Genomic DNA, 21,875 nt, shown 5'->3' on the forward strand with positions numbered 1-21,875 from the left:
TTTGAGTGGAGGGCAAAATGATGCCTTTTAATCTCCCCAAATGTAAAATAATAGTCATTTATTTCAAGGCTTTGGAGAGTTGAGAAATAAACTAGACTTGTACTTTTTGCAAGTCTTAAGATACTCATTCTGTCCCTTTAAAGGAGGTGAAACAGGCAAGCAAGTTGTGGTTTTTGCAATTTGTTTCAACAGTGGTCTTAAGAGGGATTGGTATCTTCTTCTGCATTATAAAGAGGCATAGAAATGTGATGGGTAGTATAGAAATTTAATAAATAAATAATAAAGTAACATGTTTTTCTCTCATTGGGTGGGCTTTCTGTTCTCCTTTGTCATGACTCTGAACATATATTGGAAATTCTAGATAAAGATGCAATGTGATTCCAGTCCTGGTTCCCAGATCTCACATTTTGAAGGTGATGAATCTGCTCTTACACATTTCTTGCAATGTGCAAGTTTTTCAGGAGATTTTGCTCAGCCTTACACCTGTCCTGCTGTTTTCTTTCAAAGTGGAACAAGAAAATCTTATTCAGATGGTAAACATAATTACGCATTGGTATTTTTCGAGTTACTCTTTTAAAAGCATAAGGAAGAAAAATGGATTTATTTTTCATGTAATCCTATTTCGAAGTATATATATATATATATATATATATATATATATATATATATATATATATATATATATATATATATATATATATATATATATTCTGAGGTTTTTGCGGGTGTTTGTATGTAGATCTTTGGTCATTCGGGTTTTTTCCCACGTAGAATTGGAGGTATCAGGGCGACGTTTTGACGAAATCTCATCCGTCATCCTCAGGCTGAAGCCACCAGCCTGAAGATGATGGATGAGATTTTGTCGAAACGTCGACAAGTGCTGGCTCTTCGGCTTTGAAACGGAGATGAGCACCGGCCCCTAGAGGCAGAAACAACTAGCACGCATGTGCAGGGGAACCTTTACCTTTTTACATTACATAAGGTATTTAAGGTCATTATTCAATATGTAGTGATAGTTATGATAGAAGAGCAAGTGAAAGAATGTAACAAATTCCTACCAGTACTAGGATATCAGAAATACAGATGAGAAACTCTAGTGCAGGGGTAGACAACCTTGGCTCTTTTATGACTCGTGGACTTCAACTCCCAGAATTCCTGAGCCAGCATGGCTTAGCTTGGAAACCTCTCCCTTTCCCCTCAGCATGGTTGGCTCAGGAATTCTGGGAGTTGAAGTCCACAAGTTATAAAAGAGCCAAGGTTGCCTACCCCTGCTCTAGTGGATAACATTAAAAGAGGGTGTCATAGTTTCACACAGACTTCATTTCAAATTCTATCTGCTTGACTTTCTATCTTACTACCTGGAATTTTATTGTACTGAGTTTCAACCAAAAGTTGAATAAGGATGTTTCATCTTCAATTTATAATGTAGCTCAATATATTCACCTGTGTGCTGCAATTTTATTCAGATTTCATTGTAACTGTTACTCTACTTTTAAGCAAAACATCATGCCTGTTATAAGAATTGCACTTATATATTCACCTTCACAAAGGAATTGTAAATATGTTAACAAAAAAAATCTCTACACAGCAAGAAAGTGACAAAAATATCAATATTCTGGAAGAAACCTCAATAATATATATTTCAATGCTCCACTTATACTTTTTTAGATACATATGGATGTCTATAATATAAAAGTGAGCTTGCATGCCAGTTTTTTTTCCCTTTTTTCCTCCCCTGGGCTTTAGATGAATCACACTTTATCAGGGTAATGATTGACAAGTTTCCATTCAAATGTTAATGCACTATATTGCAGCTGATGACAGAGAAACAAGAAAGAAAGAGAAATTATGCCTCTGAGTACTCTTTCCTCTGAAATTGCTTCAGCATTCTGATAGGATAGAATGAGAATGAAAGATCCTAAGATCATTAGATCTATACCTGCAGTATTTCTTTTCTTTCTTGATGAAGTGTTATAGAAAATCTTTTCAAAGGCTGTATTAGCATCAAAGCCACCACTTTAGAGAAGCCAAAGTTCCAGAGAACAGATGAATTAATAAAAAAAATCAACCTAGGAAGAGAGAGAGAAAGAGAGGGGGGGGGGGAGATTGGGATGTGTGTCTCTATGAGTGAATTGGCCCTTATGTATTTATGTGTTGATATAATTAATATAAATAATTGCAGTAATTTATTATATTAAAGAAATAGCTTAGAAATTACTTTTTCTAAAAGTGCAAAAAAAGATTTTATTATGAAACAAACATTTGTGAACATTTTTAGCAAACTGAATGGTGCTGATAGACTTGAAATATTTGTTTATTATACAACTGCAGCAGAACGTGCAACAGTTCCAAAACACTGGTGCTAATGAAACTCTTAGCTTTCTAGCTGTTCTTTCTAATCCTTAACTAAATTACAGATTATATCCATTTAAAGTGGTGTTTTCAATCCAAAGTTAACTGCACAAAAGTTAAGTTATGATCGATAGTACTGCCAAACCTTATATTATCACAACCAGGAAGTTTATTCCATGTCAAAATCTGAGGGCTTTTTTAAAAAAAAAAATAATCTGACAATCTGACACATGACCATATTTCTATGTACATTCCATTAACAATATGAAGGAATCATTTTGTTTGGGAAATTGTAGTATAGCATCAGTAACATATAATTTTAGTTTTTATTTTTGCTTGTTAACTTAACTCCTCAGGAGTCAAGCTCAGGAGAATTTTCAATCACATAATGTACATAAACATTTTAATAGGATCTTTAAAGTAGAAGCTTATCCACCCCAAAATACTGAGACACAAACTGAGCAATGTGATATATACAGTCAGTGGTGGGATTCAACTGGTTTGCACCACTTTGGCAGAACCGGTAGCCAATTTTTTTGCTTTCCAGGCCCAGAATGGACTTCTGGAAGCGGCATCCACACAGAGAACCGGTTGTTCACATATTTGAAACCCACCACTGGATGCAATACAATGCAGTGAGACATATACAGATCTATACATTGGAGAAACAAAATAACCACTTCACGAATGCATAGCACAAAATAGAACAAATCCATCAGGAAAAAATTCAGCAGTCCATCTGCATTTGAAAGAGAAAAAAAGCCACTGTTTTGAAGACAGCAGAGCCCATGTTTTGAACAGAGTGGACTGCTAGTTTGAAAGAGGGGTCAAAAAGGCCATCTACATTAAGATTGAACAGCCCTCAACAGAAGGGGGGGATATGACACCACCTATTTCCTGTTTACAACACAGTCCTTTTAGCAGTTCCAAAAAGATTCCACACCCAATTGCATTACTCAGGTGACTCTGAGGGCAGAGATAAACCTCCAAGTGGCCTCAGTGACTCAGAAAGAGTGGTAATGACCAAATGACTGCACAAGGAATATAAATCCTTCCATCCTCCACCATTCAGTCAGAACTGAAGAAGCTTCTTGGATGGGAAGTGGAACATCTTCAAGAAAAAAAGTCCTGAAATATTTTCTTGATATGTTTTCATTGTTGATGTTTTAATTTATTTATTTCTATCCAACCTTTATTACTTTGACAAATAGCTTAAGGCAGTGAATATATCCAACACACCTTTCTTCTATTTTTCCCACAACAACCACTATGAGTGCGGGCTGAAGAGAGAGTGACTTGCCTAAAGTCACCCAGTGGCTTTCATGACTAGGGAGGAATTTAGATGGAACTCACAGTCTCCTGCTTTCTAGCCTGGCACTTTTAATTGCTAGATTAAATTTTAAATTTTTAAACTTAAGAAGAGAAAGAAGTCAACTCTGTCTTCTCTTTCAGTAATGTGCATTGTTGTAATTATTATCTTGATTTTTTGTTCCTTATATATATTCTGCAAAAATTACAACAAAATCTTAGAACATTTGATGATACTTATAGATTGCTGGTGAAGTATGATTCAGAACTCACAACAGGTCAAAGACTGTAAGATTAAATGAATTTGACAGTAGCAAAAAAGGAAAAGTGGGATTTTGCTGGAAGAATAACATTAAATTCACTCACAGCATAATGGTCAGAAAAGTGTTATGTTTTATTAATTATATATTTCCAGTTAATATAATAGGAAATTATTTTCTTTAAAAAACATGCTTTAAAAGTTATGAGTAGATTGTCAGTCTAACATGTGGATTGCATCCATATGTACCAGAATAACATAGGTGGATAAAACAGGCTGGGGATTCCCTGCAGAGGGAAGAAATAAAGGAATGTATGTCTCAAGGACTCTACTGTACATTTTCACCAGGACTGTATATATTGATGAAGGAGTACCAGCCCAACAAAACAGAAGAAGGCAAAGCATCCCTATGATCAGTGTCAAGACCCAGCAAAATTTCAGGATTGTGATAAGAGTAGGAAGCTGAGACATGCTGTATGTATTTGAAAAGGCCTCATGTCCTGAAGGACTGGGGAGCATACTTAGATTAATGTGAATATCAGTATGTCAGATAAGATTTTTATGGATATTTCTGGACAAAGGTTCTCCAATGAGTGTCCTACAGAGTGAGGACACAGAGTGAAGCTTGCCTATAATATTTTTTAACTAAGTTGACTTAAAGTGGTCTCTAAGGATCAATGGGAATAAGTTAACTTTAAAGGTAAAGGTAAAGGTTCCTCCGCACATGCGTGCTAGTCGTTTCTGACTCTAGGGGCCGGTGCTCATCTCCGTTTCAAAGCTGAAGAGCCAGCGCTTGTCCGAGGACGTCTCCGTGGTCATGTGGCCGGCATGACTAGACGCCAAAGGCGCACGGAACGCTGTTACCTTCCCACTGTAGTGGTCCCTATTTTTCTACTTGCATTTTTACGTGCTTTCAAACTGCTAGGTTGGCAGAAGCTGGGACGAGTAACAGGCGCTCACTCTGTTATGCAGCACTCGGGATTCGACCTGCCAAACTGCCGACCTTCTGATCGACAAGCTCAGCGTCCTAACCCACTGAGCCACTGCGTCCCTACTAAATAACTTTAGTCAAAGTTAAAAAGCATACAGGATCCATTGAGACCAAGTACTTTTCAAAGTGTTCTTAAGGTATCTTGGGACTTCAAAGATAGCTGTAATAAACTTACAACAAATGGTTTCATGAATGTTAAAATTTCTGAAAGTACAGACTTGGAAACCAAGAAGCTGGGAGAGGAACTTAGCTATGAAGACCTTGCAGGGATAAAGTGAATTCCCTTTAAATAGCTAAATCACAGAATAGCTGAACAGCTATGCTCAACAATATGTGTCAGATAGATACAAAATGTTCTCTCCAGTATAGAGGGACTTGGAAGAGTCCTCCAAGGTATTTATAAGTGTGGACTTGCTTGACAGAATTCCCATTAATTTGCCATTTATGAATTTTATGGTTTCGGGCAAATATTATGACTTTAGTTTCTTGATAGTTTATTACTAACTTTTCTCCTGAGCAGAAAAAGGCTAAAGTCCTTACCATTCTTTCCATGATTACAATGTCATCTGTGTATAAAAAACACAGAACTGCTTCACTGTTAATACTGCTAAAGTGGGACAGAGAGGCATGGATTACTGAGTTAATATACACAGTGAAAGGCAGAAGAAATACAAAATACCTCTTCATGGTTCTTGTACAAGATGTAAAATAGGTCTGATTCCATAAAGCAGGTCTAGATCCTCAATGTCAGGATTCAATGCAAAGCAAACAGGAAGAAAATATTTAAGGAGGGAGGGAAGGTGAGAGTTGTCTAGAATAAGTTCATACAGGGTGGGCAAACTAGATTTACACTCAAGACCAAGTTGCAAACCTGAAGGCTATTGAAGGAGATTCTCATACAGTTTGGATCCTGAATGCTGCCTAAATGCAGTGCCAAAAGAATGGCAAAGGAAACCTGCCTTGGAATGGAAGTGAATGTATCCTTCCCCTTAAATTTGCTTGTGAGTCCTCTCCTGATGTCTTGGTCCACTGCATGTATAATTGATATAACTTGAATAGAGGTATGCAAGTAAACAGAAGCATGTTCAGTTAATACAGAAAGAAAGAAAAAATAGGAAAGAGGAATGAAAAAGGGAAGTCTCTAGAGTTTTGCTGGTGTACCACTAAATAGAAACAACTTCCATATGATTCATTCTTTCTACTTTGCCAGTTAAACAATATTGTTAAACAATTAAAATTTTATAAACATCTGGCTCTCTGAATAAATTAGAATACTGTAATCACCTCCAGCCCAAGATACTACACTCTAGCAAATAAAGAATAAGTAGGAGAAGAAATCTCAATGTAAATAAGTTTATTCATTTGGTGGCAGAGAGATTTGGAGATATGTGTACCTATCCCCAAAATGAATGTAGGAAAGATTATGTCAGTTTTGGATAAACAACCATGACTTGACCTCAGAAGATAATGTAAAGCAAGATCAAACAAGAGGATAGGACAACTTGCCATCTGAAAGAACATTTTTGAGGAAGCTGAAATCCAAATGCATGACAAAATAAATGCTGTTACTTTAAGATCTCTTTTTAGATATGATGTTGATATCTAAGGTTTATTTGCAGTGGTTTCTCTTCTTGATGGTATTAAAGGGAAATAGACAAGAAAATAATTTATATTGGGGGGAAAAAGGCTTTGCTGAGAGAATATAAAATACAAGTTAAAAGTTACATGAAATTAAAGAATACATCTGTTTATGTTTGACCACTTAGTTGTTCTTACTTTTTTCATGGAGTTTTCCTCACTGGTTTATTCATTTGTTGCTTTTGTATATAACTTCTGCTACCACACATAATCTGCTCTCAATCTCCTCAAGAGATTTCCCAAGGGTGGTCCCCAATAGCTCTTGTTTTGAACAGGTTTGCTGCCAAATCTATCTGTAAGAAGTCTCCAAAACTAGTTCCTCTCTTCCTTCTAGTACAGAAAATATTAAACAAATATTGCAGTCAATCTGTGAACTTTTTCCATCATTTCTTATATCAGTAAGGAAGCAGAATGCTGTGTTATACAATATATTACAGATCCAATAGTAATATCAAACTACTTCAAGCTACTGAACTTCTTCTTAGCTATTCCATCAGAGCATCTCTCTCTCTTATTTGTGTATTTCTAAAGTGCAGTATTTACTTAGACCAATCTCGTCTCTCCCTCATCAACCATTATCAATACCAAGAGTTGTGTCTCTACAAAGCCTATAGTGATTATCCTCATTTGTTTTCTTCTTGGCTGCTAAATCCTTTGTTTTTGAGTTAAACCACCCTTTATCTGGCACACCTAAATCCAATCTATTTGCCTCCTTTCAGATATTCAAATCAGGTACCTTCCTCAGCCAAATAACAGAGCAATTTCTTTCCAGCTTTTCTCTGTCTACACGGTATATGGTTTGTATGGAATGAAAGAGCAAGACTGTGGGTTATAATGTTATTACAGAAGAGTGTCTAGTAATGCAATCCACTTCTTGTTTTTATTTCCTTATTTCTGCATCCTTAAATTTTAGCTTTTTACTGTAGCTTAAGAAATGTATCTTCCCTAGGCAGCATCAACTTCACTGCAGTCACTGGGTTGCATATATTTCACAACTAAGCTAATGTCCCTTATGTGAATCTCTTATAAAAGCAAGGAAAGCAGCACTGGAAATGGTCTCCCCCTCCCACCACCTTTTCTGTATCATTTATACATTTACCGTATACAACCTTGAGCCACCAGGCCCTTCCATCCTTCCGAGGTAGGTAAAATGAGGACCCAGATTGTTGGGGGCAATAAGCTGACTTTGTAATAATGCCGCTTGGGGGGGGGGGCGAAAGCCCTAATAAGCAGGCATATACATAGAATGAAGGCTATTGCTAAGCACATTTGATTTGTGCTTAGATTGTAAGCCGCCCTGAGTCTTCGGAGAAGGGCAGGATATAAATGGGATTTTAAAAAAATAAAATAAAAATAAAATTTATTCCAGGGTGTGTCAAACTCGCAAGTCACGTGATGTGTCACGATGTATTGTGACTTTTTTTTCCATTGCTGGCAATGGGGTGGGCACAGTTTTGACAAGATGCATCCGGCCCACAGCTTGGCAGTTTGACACCCTTGATCTATTCCATAAACTGTATCAAAATACGTGTCAGAAAAGCATCTGAATGCTGCTATGGGAGCCATTAGGGGGAAATGAATGAAAGGCTATTGCAACATACCTGAAAAAGTATATTGTTTTATTTAAGATTTTTTTTTCTTGAAATAGGTGCTACTGGAAATGAAATTAACAGAGATTATAGCTCAGTGGTAGCGCATAGGATTTTCATACAGTAAAGTTCAAAATGTTGTCTCTGGAAATTCTAACTGAAACAGGTAAAACATAAGGCTTTCTAGATACTTTTGAATTGAAATTGACCATTGTGGGCAGTTGTGATGGATTAAGAAAGCTGTAGTACATTAACTTGTAATAAGCCACACATTACCTGCTGAGTTTAAACAACCTTAGAATAAGGAAAGGCAGCTTTCAGGCCAGCAGTCACCAAATTCATTTGTGTGCCCATTAAGTATCCTAAATTAAAGACAGTAGGTGTATTAATCCTAGTACACTGTAATCTTTTATTCTCTCATCTCCAAAGAGCAAAAAGAAGTCAGAATTACAAGTTATATTCCTTTGGCTGTGGAGGAAAAATAATTTGCTCTAAACTAACAATCAAACTGTATATTACCATGACAAATCATCTGGGATGGCATAAGGCTTGTCATATTATCTTCTAACACCAGCCTTTGCCAATTAATATTTATTTTACAATATAAACTGATACAATTAGAGCTCAGAAAGCTACTTATTAAATGCAAGGGTGAAGAATCATTTACACACGAACAGATAATTTCTGGGGTGTCTTTCCACCCCCTCACTTTCCAAAGTGCAGCCAAATTCTTCATCTGCACAAAAGCAGCAGCTAACGTGTGGAAAACCTATTAACAAAAGAACACTTGATAGGGAGTTCTGAAAAAGCTTATTTGGATACCCCCCCCAACAAAATACTGAATAATAAATATAAAACACTAATTATCCTTATATAGGAGTACTTCCATATAAATCTATACACTGAAGAGAAAAGCATTCTAATTTTATATTTCTATATTTATATTTACATTTTTAGATATTTTATATTATAAATTTCTGTAAAAATTCAACCTTAAGCATGTACTACTGACCTTTAGGCACACAATTTATTATGTCAGTTGTAGAATCCGTTTCTGGAGAAACTTAAAACTATCAAAAAAATTCATTCCATCATTAAAAAAAGAGATTTTGCAAATCCACTGTGTCAAGATGCACCATTTTAAAATATAAATAAATCTAATAATCCCAAATTGTTACATCTAGCTGGACCAGCAAACCAAGTCTCTATTTTATTCAAAAGTGGCAAACTGAGACCATCTTTTTGTTGGGCCACTATTTCAATCTCAGAGAGACTGGTTATTTTTCTTCCTCCTTTCTTCACATTAAGTAAAAAATAATAACAGGATAATAGCTGAAGAATAGCAGATTGCCATCATCTCTGATCACACAGTGCTAATTTGTGGATAACAATTCTGCTGCTATTATATAGCATGTTTCAATATTTTGGAACTATTGATATAAACATTGAACAATGTCCCTAGAACTTATGAGATCACAGATAGGTAGGGTATTTAGTTTTTTCTAAGAGAGCTTTGGGACATGTTGTTGTTGTTAGCTGCAAAGTCATCTCCGACCCATCGTGACCCCATGGACAATGTTCCTCCAGGCCTTCCTGTCCTCTACCATCTTCTGGAGTCCATTTAAGCTCACGCCTACTGCTTCAGTGACTCCATCCAGCCACCTCATTCTCTGTCGTCCCCTTCTTCTATTGCCCTCAATCTTTCCCAGCATTAGGCTCTTCTCCAGTGAGTCCTTCTTTCTCATTAGGTGGCCAAAGGATTTGAGTTTTAGCTTCAGGATCTGGCCTTCTAAAGAGCAGTCAGGGTTGATCGGTAGGACTGACTGGTTTGATCGCCTTGCAGTCCAAGGGACTTGCAGGAGTCTTCTCCAGCACCATAGTTCAAAGGCCTCAATTCTTTGGCGCTCAGCATTTCTTATGGTCCAACTTTCACTGCCATACATTGCAACTGGGAAGACCATAGCCTTGACTATACACACTTTTGTTGGCAGGGTGATGTCTCTGCTTTTTAGTGTGCTGTCTAGATTTGCCATGGCTTTCCTTCCTGGAGCCCAGGAAAATAAAATCTGTCACTACCTCCATTTCTTCCCCATCTATTTGCCAGGAATTGAGAGGGCCAGATGCCATGATCTTGGTTTTCTTAATGTTAAGTTTCAACCCAAGTTTTGCACTCTCCTTCTTCACCCGCAACAAGAGGCTCTTTAGTTCTTCTTCACTTTCTGCCATTAGAGTGGTATCATCTGCATATCTTAGGTTGTTAATATTTCTCCCGGCAATCTTAATTCCAACTTTTTTTGGGACATACAACATGAATTTTTAAGCTATCCTCTACCTGCCTTCGTATCCAGAAGGAATTGTGATAAAACAAACTTCACTCATTTTTCATTTCCTACTATTACCTCTGGACACCGTACTTCAAGCATTGAGGTACTGTAGTAATAAGGACAGTTCTGGGGATAGGGAAAGGTTTGCCAATTTCTTACCCACATTATGCAATTGATAGATTTTGCATCTAGGAGGGATGCCTAACATAGAACTTTCATTAGCCTCTTTCCAATAGCTTGGTGGCACTTTAAGAATTAATTCCTATTTTACTACCAGTTTATCACTATTACATACTAATTACACACTTGCTTTATAGTTTCCTTTTAATATAATGTTTCAGATACATTTTCTTCTTCTAAAGTTAAACTCATCACGGTGTGCTTGCCAGGATATGTTACTTTTGAAAAAAAGTAAGCTGTTTTTTTTAATCCGCTTGCACTATTATTAACATTACAAAGCTGTTAAAAAAATTCCCTTGATTCCACAACTGATTTTATTTTAGTACCCTTTCTAGTGGTAATCTTCAAACACTGTAGTAATTTTATGTAATTCTTGATGTAAAGTGTGCTAAATTTCAAACTATATTTTCTATAAAATACTGAATTATAAATGCCACTAGGATCTCTCTCTCCAGCCATCCCAACACAAAATCATCTTCTTTCCATTGGAAACCACATTTCTAACTGCCTGTAATAGCCGGTGGAATGACTTTGGGAGGAAAGTCCACAGCGTAGATAAGCATAATGAAAAAGGTAACTTAGCATACAGAATAAAAAGGGACCCTTCCTAATTATTTTTAATCCCATTTATATCCCGCCCTTCTCTGAAGACACAGGGCGGCTTACAATCTAAGAAGCACAAATCAATGTGCTTAGCACTAGCCTTCATTCTATGTATATGCCTGCTTATTAGGACTTTTGCCCCCCTAAGCAGCATTTTTACAAAGTCAGCTTATTGCCCCCAACAATCTGGGTCCTCATTTTACCTACCTCGGAAGGATGGAAGGCTGAGTCAACCTTGAGCCTGGTGGGACTCAAACCTGCAGTAAAAGTGCAGGTAGTCCTTTACTTACAAACATTTGTTTAGTAACTTTTTGAAGTTATAACAGCACTGTTTTCACACTTACAACCATTGCAGGATCCCCATGGTCACATGATCAAAGTTCAAATGCTTGGCAACTGGTTCGTATTTATGACAGATGTAGTGTCCCGGGGTCATGTGATCACCTTTTGTGACCTTCTGACCAGCAAAGTCAATGGGGAAGCCAGATTCATGTAACAACCATGTTGCTAATTAACAACTGCAGTGATTCACTTAACAATGTGGAAATAAAGGTCATAAAATGAGACAAAACACACTTAACTGTCTCACTTAACAACAGAAATTTTGGACTCAATTGTGTTCACAATTCAAGGACCACCTCTAAAGAAAGGGAAAAGGCTTTCAGACTTTAGACAAGATTCTGCTACTTGAACCTTACAATAAAGGTAGTGTTCAAACTCACGGTTAGTGCTTCTTACCTAAATTATCAAGGATTCCTCAAAGGACTGACACTGACTCACTGACAAGAGTCTGAATACAGTTTGGATGCTTCACAGTTTTCAAAATACATACTTTATAAATTATTCTAGGGCATTGATTATAATATTAAATAAGCAAGATCAAGCTTCAAATATTCATGGGGTGATTGAGTTAGTCACCATCACTTCCTCCCAGGGTTGAGGCAAAAGGGATATATAAATGCGACATAAATACATCTTTTCACTATCTTTCTTCCTATCTTTCCACAATCTCACCCAGCATTGCTCCTACTAAACATAGAGGTGGTCCTTGACTATATCTTTAGCCTAGCCCAGGGGTCAGCAACCTGAAACAGTGACAGAGCCACTCGGAACCGGTTCCCTCACAAAAGGAAAAACTGGGAGCCTCAAAAAATGTGTGCACATGTGCGTACATATGCACATGCGCAGAACAGGGTTTGACTGAAGAGTGGAGCCAAGGCGAGATATGCACCTACCCTGCATATTTGAATTGATTGGTTGAACTTTTTTAGTCCCACTTTTTTTTTTTTTGGACTGCACATGGCAGAGGACTGGGAGCCGCAGGAGACAGCTGAAAGAGCCGCATGCGGCTCCGGAGCCGCGGGTTGCAGACCTGTGGCCTAGCCCTTTTCACAGCCCAAATATTATTCTATGTAATCATGAAACACTTTGAGCACTGAGGTTTAAATATCTAGCAAGAGAACCAAACTAAGAATTTGATAGGTCATTCTGAAATAACAGGTATCTATATCCCTCCCTCATCAGTCTACCTACTTGATCCATACAGAGATTCGAGGAGATGCCATCCAACTTCAGTTTGAAATATTTTTTAGAAATGTTATTTCCTCTGTTCTTTGAGTAAAAATTCCATTCAGTATTCAATTCAGGTCAGATGCATTTTTATGTATTATTTATAATTATTTATAATTTCATTGTTTCTCATTTTAATCTAAATTAAATTTCATTCCATCCCACTGCCACATCAGTATGATTCTTTTTAAAAAAGAGGCATTAACATTTTTATGTAGACTGCTTCAATTATAAGCATCTTTGTATACATTTTTCTCAGCATGCTAATATGCATAATTTTGAAGGCAAACCCCCAGTATAATTAATTGTTGTATGCTCCTTTAATAAAGAGTTTATGTTCTGAACATTTCTCCCCAATTTGTGCATTTTGGTATTTTCTCCCTAATGTATTCAGTTTATATGCATTTTTCAAAACATGTCATATTGACCAAAGCATTGAAGAAATAGGTCTCTAGATGAAATCAAGTTTAATTAATGGAGAGAGTAAGGAAGGAAAAGATAAATTTTAGGGGAGATTATTTCCCTAGTTCCAATGAAAATTTAGTATGTGTGAATTTATGTTACTTTCCTTTTTGGTATTGTTTGCTTCCTTCATTGTCCTCTATGCATTGAATTTATAGTCTAAACCTGAGGTGTCCAATCTTGCCAACTTTAAGACCGTGGACTTGGCTGGCTGGGGATTTCTGGAAATTGAACTCCAGGTCTTACAGTTGCCAAGGTTGGACACCCCTGGTTTAAACTATGAATGGCAAAAAAAATCCCAAGACAGGTTTCTGCATACTTCAGAGTTCCCATTTGCATTTTTCCCTCAATTGCTGCTTTTTGATTTGGTAGGAAAGATCCCAATGGGAGCTTTCCGTTCCACTTATAGTAGCAGCTGTAAAAGAGGTAACCTAAGAGATTTAGTAATAAACAGGAGAAAAGTACAAAGCCTTACTATGTAAATAATATTGTGTCCAGTTTGATTACTTGACAAGATTCTGAAGAAGCATAATATATTTATTAAAAGTTTTCTTGTGCTTGTAAAGCAAGGTGCACATGATGCAACCATAACTCATTCATCTATATTTTTCTTGAAGTAAAATTTGAGCCCAGGTGTACATAAGCTTTTTAAAATACCTATTGTCTTTGAAAATGGTTTCTCTAATTGCTCCTGAGATTCAATTGAACATTGTTCTTGAAGAAAAAAAAAATATTTTATTTGCTTTGCTATTTATTTCCTGCTAGATTATCCTACAAACTGCCCTAAAAACTATCTCCTTGATGCATCATAGCACACCCAAGTTTTCCTTTTTCCCAGCCTAATCCATTGTTGTGACGTTTATAATGCACAAAGGCTACTGATTCTAGTTTTCATTGGTTGAAGGCTGGCTTCCCCTGCTGAACCTGTATATCCCATTTAGCATCTGAGAACACATGCCATCAAGTGCAAAGCCATGGGGTGAAAGGTAAATTATAACCTGTCTAAATATAAGTTGTGGCCAATTCATCTCTCTCATACTGTCAGATTTCAATAATGTGCATGAAGTCAAAGTTCTCTTTCATTTTCAGGCTTTCAAATTCTCTCATACTATCTTGGATTGGATTGCTGGCATTTTAAAAATGCTGTTAGATAAGGCAGAGGAGGTTGAAATTCTTCCATATAACTTCTACATTAATTATGAGGAAGCAGAGCACTGGAGGCTTCCTTAAAAGCACATGTACAATGTCAAAATATAAATAATTATGATATTCTTCCCCATAGCAAGCATTTCTCACACTTAAATGTTAAAGTTGCTAGTTACATTTAAAAGAATGTAAAAAACAAACAAACAGCCCATTCATGAGGTAATTAACTTTGTGTCCAATTTGATCCTGAATAATTGCTATAAACAAATAGGCCTATTTAATTCCATACTCAAAACAAAATTTTCCTGGGGGGAGGGAGAACAATAGTAACAGGACCAATTGGTTTCCACCTTTTTCTCTTGATCCTGTCACCATGGCCCAGTTTGGAGGACAAAATCCGGAAAGAAGATCCTAACTTTCACATACACATCAGCTCTTGGGTCAAAGACTTCACAGGGGCATTGAGCTAAAGATGAGAGGTTTTTTTCTCTTTGTTCTTCTTTGTCTTTCTCATAGCTCCAAGAGGACAGGACCTGGATTCAGCAACATCTGATTTATTCTCAATTTCGGATATGAAGGATAAACTGTAATGGTTAACTGCAGTCCTTAGGGACACTGACAGGTCTTTGACCTCATTCCAGAATGCAATTAAAATCAAACAGCAGTGACACAGAAACAACCCAAATATCACAGAATCATCACTATGAACAACTAATAGCCAAGGATGTTTTGCACACCCACTAAAGCAATAATTGTAGTGCGTTTGTTGTGACATTAACTCCAATCACTAATTTGGTCTCGATTCATGTTGGTATTAAATTTTGTTTCTAATTTCTATGGATTTATTTAGAAAGGTATTTATTAAAACACATACAGTAGATAGTATTTACAACCTAAAAAATGAGAAAAATAATGTTTTCTATGAAAACAATTAGAGGAATAATCTTCCTTCTGGCATATGATCACTCCCACCTCCAACCATTCCAAATGTTCAAATCATATCATAAGAAGAGACTTGAAAATTCATGAAATATTTGTATATATTGACTATTTTCATAGATGCAGAATTTTCTTTTCAAAACAGTGGTTCCATTTTAAACTGGCAAGCTTATTTTTTCCTCAGTCTATAGAGAAGAAAATAGACATTTCCAGCTGGTCTATAGCTAATTACCTCTGGTTCATTACGTCTGTGCTCATTTTTCCTGGGTTATTTTGCAGTATGTCTAGGAAAAGTTGCAGGGAAAGGAGGTCAAAAATATATATCACAAACAATCAGAACAATTCCAATCATTATCAGGTACATTTTATACTGAAATAGAAAATGAGATACAAAAAAGGTGTTGTAGGAAGATGCATCTTACAACACACATGAGAATTATCTAAAAAGATCGAAATGTTTAGCTTTCCATGAAATATTACAATAAAATATTACAAATCTAACTGAAAGATCAAATAAAACCTATGTTTTAAATGCTGGAAAAAGCAGTAATCTTGTAAAAGTATACAGGGACAAAGAGGATTTAAAAAGCTTTGTTTTCTATTTATTCTGACTCTTTTTTTTTTCTTTTGGATATGTGCTCCAGTTCATCTGGAGTTTTATCTGTAAATGGTGTAGTATATTATGGATAGTGATTACTTGGTACACATCTCAAGTTTTCACATACTCAAAGATCCACTGAAGTATTAAAAAGGTAAAGGTTCCCCCGCACTTGCGTGCTAGTCGTTTCCAACTCTAAGGGCCGGTGCTCATCTCCGTTTCAAAGCCGAAGAGCCAGCGCTTGTCTGAGGACGTCTCCGTGGTCATGTGGCCGGCATGACTAGACGCCAAAGGCGCACGGAACGCTGTTACCTTCCCACCGGAGTGGTCCCTATTTTTCTACTTGCATTTTTACGTGCTTTCGAACTGCTAGGTTGGCAGAAGCTGGGACGAGTAACAGGCGCTCACTCTGTTACGCGGCACTCGGGATTCGACCCGCCAAACTGCCGATCTTTTGATCGACAAGCTCAGCGTCCTAACCCACTGAGCCACCGCGTCCCTACTGAAGTATTACCTCATACTATATATACACCATTATTTGTTATAACCATTACTATTGTATACTGTTAATTATCCATCACTAGTCAGCTGTTTACATATTTTACATTTGGACATTTGCACTTATTATACAGTGCATTATTTGTTTCATGCCAAATGGCCATTTCCCTGGCTTTTTTACACTTTTGATTGTATACAATCTGTCAAGAGTTGGTCTCTTTTATGGGATTGCGCTTACAGTAGTTTGCTTATTTCATGTAACAAAGGCAACAGTGAACTTAGTAGTAAGTTAGGGAGTTCTTCAATCCATTCCAGTGTTTCTTCTCCATGTTCGTTTTGAATCAAAACATGCAGGGCTTTTTTTCTCATAGAATGCTCAGAACGGAGTTCCGGCACCTTTTTTGGATAGAACCTTGTAGGGTAGGCAAGGTGGCTTGTATGACATGTGTGAGTTCTGGCACCTTTTTCTTTTACAAAAAAAGCACTGAAAACATGTAACATGCAGTACTACAGAAATAACATGCATCAGTGAACATACATGCATATGTACAAAAGCATACAAAGATTTCTAGCTTAAAATGTTTAAGTCAATGTAATAGAAGAAAGTAGCACACAGAGTATTAAGACACATGGAAGAAGAGGTTGAATCTGCTCACAAATATATTCCCATCTCCCTCTTGAGTTTTTTTCAGAGCATGCAATAATCATAAACATTTCACAAATGGTTTGTGAAAATCAGGAACTGTGTATACAGACCCTGCAGGTGGGCAATGCCCCCACATAGAAGTATTCAGTGTGCTGAATAGTTACTTTCTTTCAAGAGTTAGTTCTAGAAATCTGTCCCTCTGAGAAAGTATTGTCCAATCATTACACTTTCAGATGCTTATATAGCAGAAAACACTAAATGTGTATACCATGAAGCTCCTTGTGATGTAATTTCTATAACAATGCTGACTGTTCACCATTATTGATATGCTTGTAAAATTAATCAATTAATAAACTATACTATATTACACCATTCACAGATCCTAAAATTCCAGATGAACTGGAGCACACATAAATAAAAAGATGGAGACTTTTAATAATGTTGGAATTCTTGAGAGCTATGCTCAGTGGGTTAGGACGCTGAGCTTGTCGATCAGAAGGTCGGCAGTTTGGCGGGTCGAATCCCGAGTGCCACGTAGCAGAGTGAGCGCCTGTTACTCGTCCCAGCTTCTGCCCACCTAGCAGTTCGAAAGCACGCAAAAATGCAAGTAGAAAAATAGGGACCACTACGGTGGGAAGGTACCAGCGTTCCATGTGCCTTTGGCGTCTATTTATGCCGGCCACATGACCACGGAGACATCCTCAGACAAGCGCTGGCTCTTTGGCTTTGAAATGGAGATGAGCACCGGCCCCTAGAGTCGGAAACGACGAGCACGTATGTGCGGGGGAACCTTTACCTTTACCTTTTTTATAGTTAAAATATTGGGCTGGGCTGGAGTCTCCAGACCCATTTTCCTACTCTTCTTTGGAGTTCACTGGACTACTTAGGGCCAATTCCTTTTCCTCATCTGGAACATGATAAATTGAATGAAACCAACCTTAATAATTTAGATATTTCCTATTGGGAGACAAGTAGGACCAGGGATATAAATCCCTGCCACACTCTTCTTGGATTGCCATAGACATCATAATTTTAGAAAATATCCTTCCATACTGTTCCTCACAATGAGCAGTTCAAAGTAGGAACATTAGAGTGCACTGATAGAATGTAGTAACTTTTTTAGTGAACATGGACCCTCCACTAATGAATATTTGTAGCAAAATTTCAGGCAGGTTAAGGATTTTTCTGAAAAACAGAAATGATAATGACAAAGAATAATAACATTCTTACATGAAGATATTAGAATCACTTGTTTGGGATCAAGTTCAAACAAAAGTATAAGAGATTAACCCATTTTTATCTATTGTATATTATGTTTGTTTGTGTGTATGTTTCTTAAGGCAGTCAACTAGATAATACAATCACAACACTTTTCCTGATAACGTCTAAGGATTAAGAACATGAAACAGTGAAGTGAGAATTGAATATTGAAGCATTTTCTGTGTATAGATGAGCATTCCTAGAGTGCAAGTCTAATTATTGATTAAAGAGAGAATCAAGCTATTCTCCAAAGCACCCAAAGGCAGTACAAGAAGCAATGGATGGAAACTAATCAAGGAAAGAAACAACCTAGAGCTAGGAAGAAATTTCCTGACAGTTAGAACAATTAATCTGTGGAACAACTTGCCTCAGAAGTTATGAATGCTCCAACACTGGAGGTTTTTAAGAAGAGATTGGACAACCATTTGTCTAAAGTGATATAGGGCTTCCTGCCTGAGCAGGGGGTTGGACTAGACTTCCTTGACTGTCCCCCTTATCCTGATCCTGATCCTCAAACTCACCCTCATCCTAACTTTCACCCTCACCCTAATCCTAATCCAAAGCCAAACTCTCACCCTCACTTACCCCTCTCATAGCCAGTTACAAAATAAGGGAAGATTTCCCCAGAGTCCAAGAGCCCTTCTGAAGATCAACCTGCCTCTTGGAAGGCATCTTCACTCTGATAACTGACAGTAACTGACACTTAAGGTGCAGGTGTGAAGTCATAAAGCCATCAGAATTCCCAAGGAGATAACCTGCCTCCCTTTGTCCTCCTATCAAAGGTCACCTGTTCCATCTTTTCTACATAAACTAACACCAGGCAAATGTCTCTAGGAAGCTACCAAGCTAATCACTAAGGATGCCTGTTCCTCATTTTTTTATCTGAAGGCATAGCTCTTTGTGTGTAGACTGTCTCTTCCTATAGAAGCTCTGTTGGGCTAGTTTCCTGAGCAGGGCTCATTGGGGCAGCTGTTGGTCAACTTCTCATCTGACTCCCTTTCTGTTGCCATGCTAATTTTTTTGTTTTGTCCCAGCATCCCTTTGTCTTAGGTCAGCTCCCATCTCTGATGTTAAGATATTGGGGAGATTCCTGCCTTGTCTTTCTCTAGTACTTAGACTTTGGTGTGTAGAACAAAAACGAGGGGGGCCTTCTAATGAAATATAGTCTTATGAAAAGAAGGATAGGGATGATACGACAGCAGGGGTCCAATATTTGAGGGGATGACACAAAGAAGAGAGGGACAACCTATTCTTCAAAGCAGAACAAGGAAGAACAGGAACCAATGGATGGAAACTAATCAAGAGAGAACCAACATAGAAGTAAGAAAAATTTCCTAACAGTGAGAACAATTAACTAGGGGAATGGCTTGCCTTCAGAAGTTGTGGGTGCTCCATAACTGGAAGTTTTAAAAAAAAAGATTGGATAGCCATTTGTCTGGAATGGTATAGGGTCTTCTTCTTGACTACGGCATTGGATTAGAAGACCTCCAAGGTCCCTCCCAACTGATGACTCTATTTGATTATTGAAGCAGGTTTTATAACTTATACTGGAAATAGCTATTTACAGAAAATACATACTACAGATAAACAAAGGTTAGTAGCAAGCTATATATTAACAGGAAGAGAGTCAAAGGAATGTGTTCTCACTGTGTGTATATTTCTGAGAACAAAGTCAGAAGGATGTGACCTCCATTTATACAACTCTTAAACAAAGAGTAGGCAGAATGATAGAGAAAAGACAGCACAGAACAAATTCTTAGCTAACTACTATTGCCCCTTGTGGTCAACAGGTCATGAAGTACTGAAGAGTCCCTGCCACCAGACTGGCACCTCCAAACGTGAGCAGATGCTTAACATCTTTCAAATTCCTTCTGCTACCATATTCACTCTAAAAAAGCTATGGTAGGCAGAATTAATGGCAATCTGATTGCAAAGATCATGGCATTCTTGACTGATGGTTGGACAAGTCATCATTAGGACCCATACTGCTGTCTTCCACCAAAGCATTTTGAAAATAAGGAAGTATGAAAGATTAAAATCAAAACCGGTTTTTAATTTTGGCAAACAGAACCTTCTTTTTGGCATGGCCAGCTCCCAAAATGCAGCACAGAAACCATGGACAAGTCTGCAACACGAACAAATTATATTGCTGCAATCATGAAACACACTGGGGATTGAGGGGTTTCAATAAAAATATTGTCTAAAGTGGTCTTGTCAGAAACACACTTTGAACTGGTCCACTTTGATTTGGATTCAGAGTTCATACTAAGGAACAATTTTTAAATGAAAAAAATACTGAGTGTATAAATGCAAACTCTGCTCCTTTTTATTTTAAAAAACATCAGAAGTAAAGAAATGTGATAATATGTGTATCTAAATTCATTTAAGTAAACCTGTTAGGACTCTACAAACCTAGCACTTCAACTCTTCAATGAATGTATATTGCATTAAAGAAACTGCTTATCACAGAATATATCTGGAGGGAACAAGATAATATTAAAGTAAATGTGCACATGGAAAAAGGAAAATAGATTCACAGCAGTAGGTGGAAATAAATTAAATGTTTAAAAATAAGGGAGAAATTTAATCCTATAGCTATTTTCATACATTAAAAACACAATACCGTGTAATCCTAGAAAATCAATACAGAGCTCTGAAGCTTTAAGGCAGCATAAACTTGCACTTTTTTACATAATAAAGGCTAAGCTGACTTATACTTGGGCACATTAGTTTTTGGCTAATAAATACAATTCTGTGAAAAAAGTTTTGAATTTTCTGATTTTTTGCATATCTTTGCCACTAAAGGTTTGCTTATGGAATAAATGAGTCAAGCACTAAACATTGGTGCTATTTGTTACTCTGAATCCATTTGTAGCTCAGTGGCACCCATATGAAATTTTGATAACAGTGTTAAAGATATTCAGGAAAAAATGAAGGGGGGAGGAAAATGCTATTTCACCAAATAGAGCTTCATCTCTGAAATCATTCATGAAGTGGTCTACTTCAACAGTGTCTGCTGGAAGAGAAGAAATGTACTGATCTGTTGGGGGCTGAGCTGCCACTCATGGATTAGATATTTCATTCACATACAGAATAATATGCATATTGAATTATATGTCTATAGGGGTATAGGGCAATGTAAAATCCATGAGCATCTTGCTTCTGCTTGCCTCTCCCATCCTAATGTTTAAAGATTCTTTTAATTTAAAAAAGATGAAATTAAAAACTGGGATACTTCTAGGCAGAAGTTTTTGATATTATTTTTCGTTAGAAATGTATTTACAAGCTATATAAAGATTTATAATATTAGAAATCAAAAAGTGAATTATTGAAACCTAGCATTTTGTTGGAGTTCATTCACATGTCCAGGAGAAAAGACCTTGAAGAGGTATAATGGTCCAGAGCATCTTCTGATGTTAGAGAGGATGCTGGTGGATCCACAACATATCATCAACCTAGGTACTTTGCATATGTTAACATAGGCAACTCTTTTAACAGCATGTATGATAAATC

The 21,875-nt window shown here is 37.0% G+C and overlaps 1 protein-coding gene across 3 annotated transcripts in view; it reads right to left on the reverse strand.

The window, feature by feature from the left end:
- The window catches only part of SGCZ (sarcoglycan zeta), a gene marked incomplete at both ends in the record, with an annotated part of 643,673 nt that overhangs the window by 321,744 nt on the left and 300,054 nt on the right, over positions 1 to 21,875 (reverse strand). The gene's annotated exons all lie outside the window — the stretch shown is intronic.

The sequence above is a fragment of the Vipera berus genome, assembly GCF_964194415.1.
Source record: "Vipera berus genome assembly, chromosome: 7".
NCBI classification, from domain to species: domain Eukaryota; kingdom Metazoa; phylum Chordata; class Lepidosauria; order Squamata; family Viperidae; genus Vipera; species Vipera berus.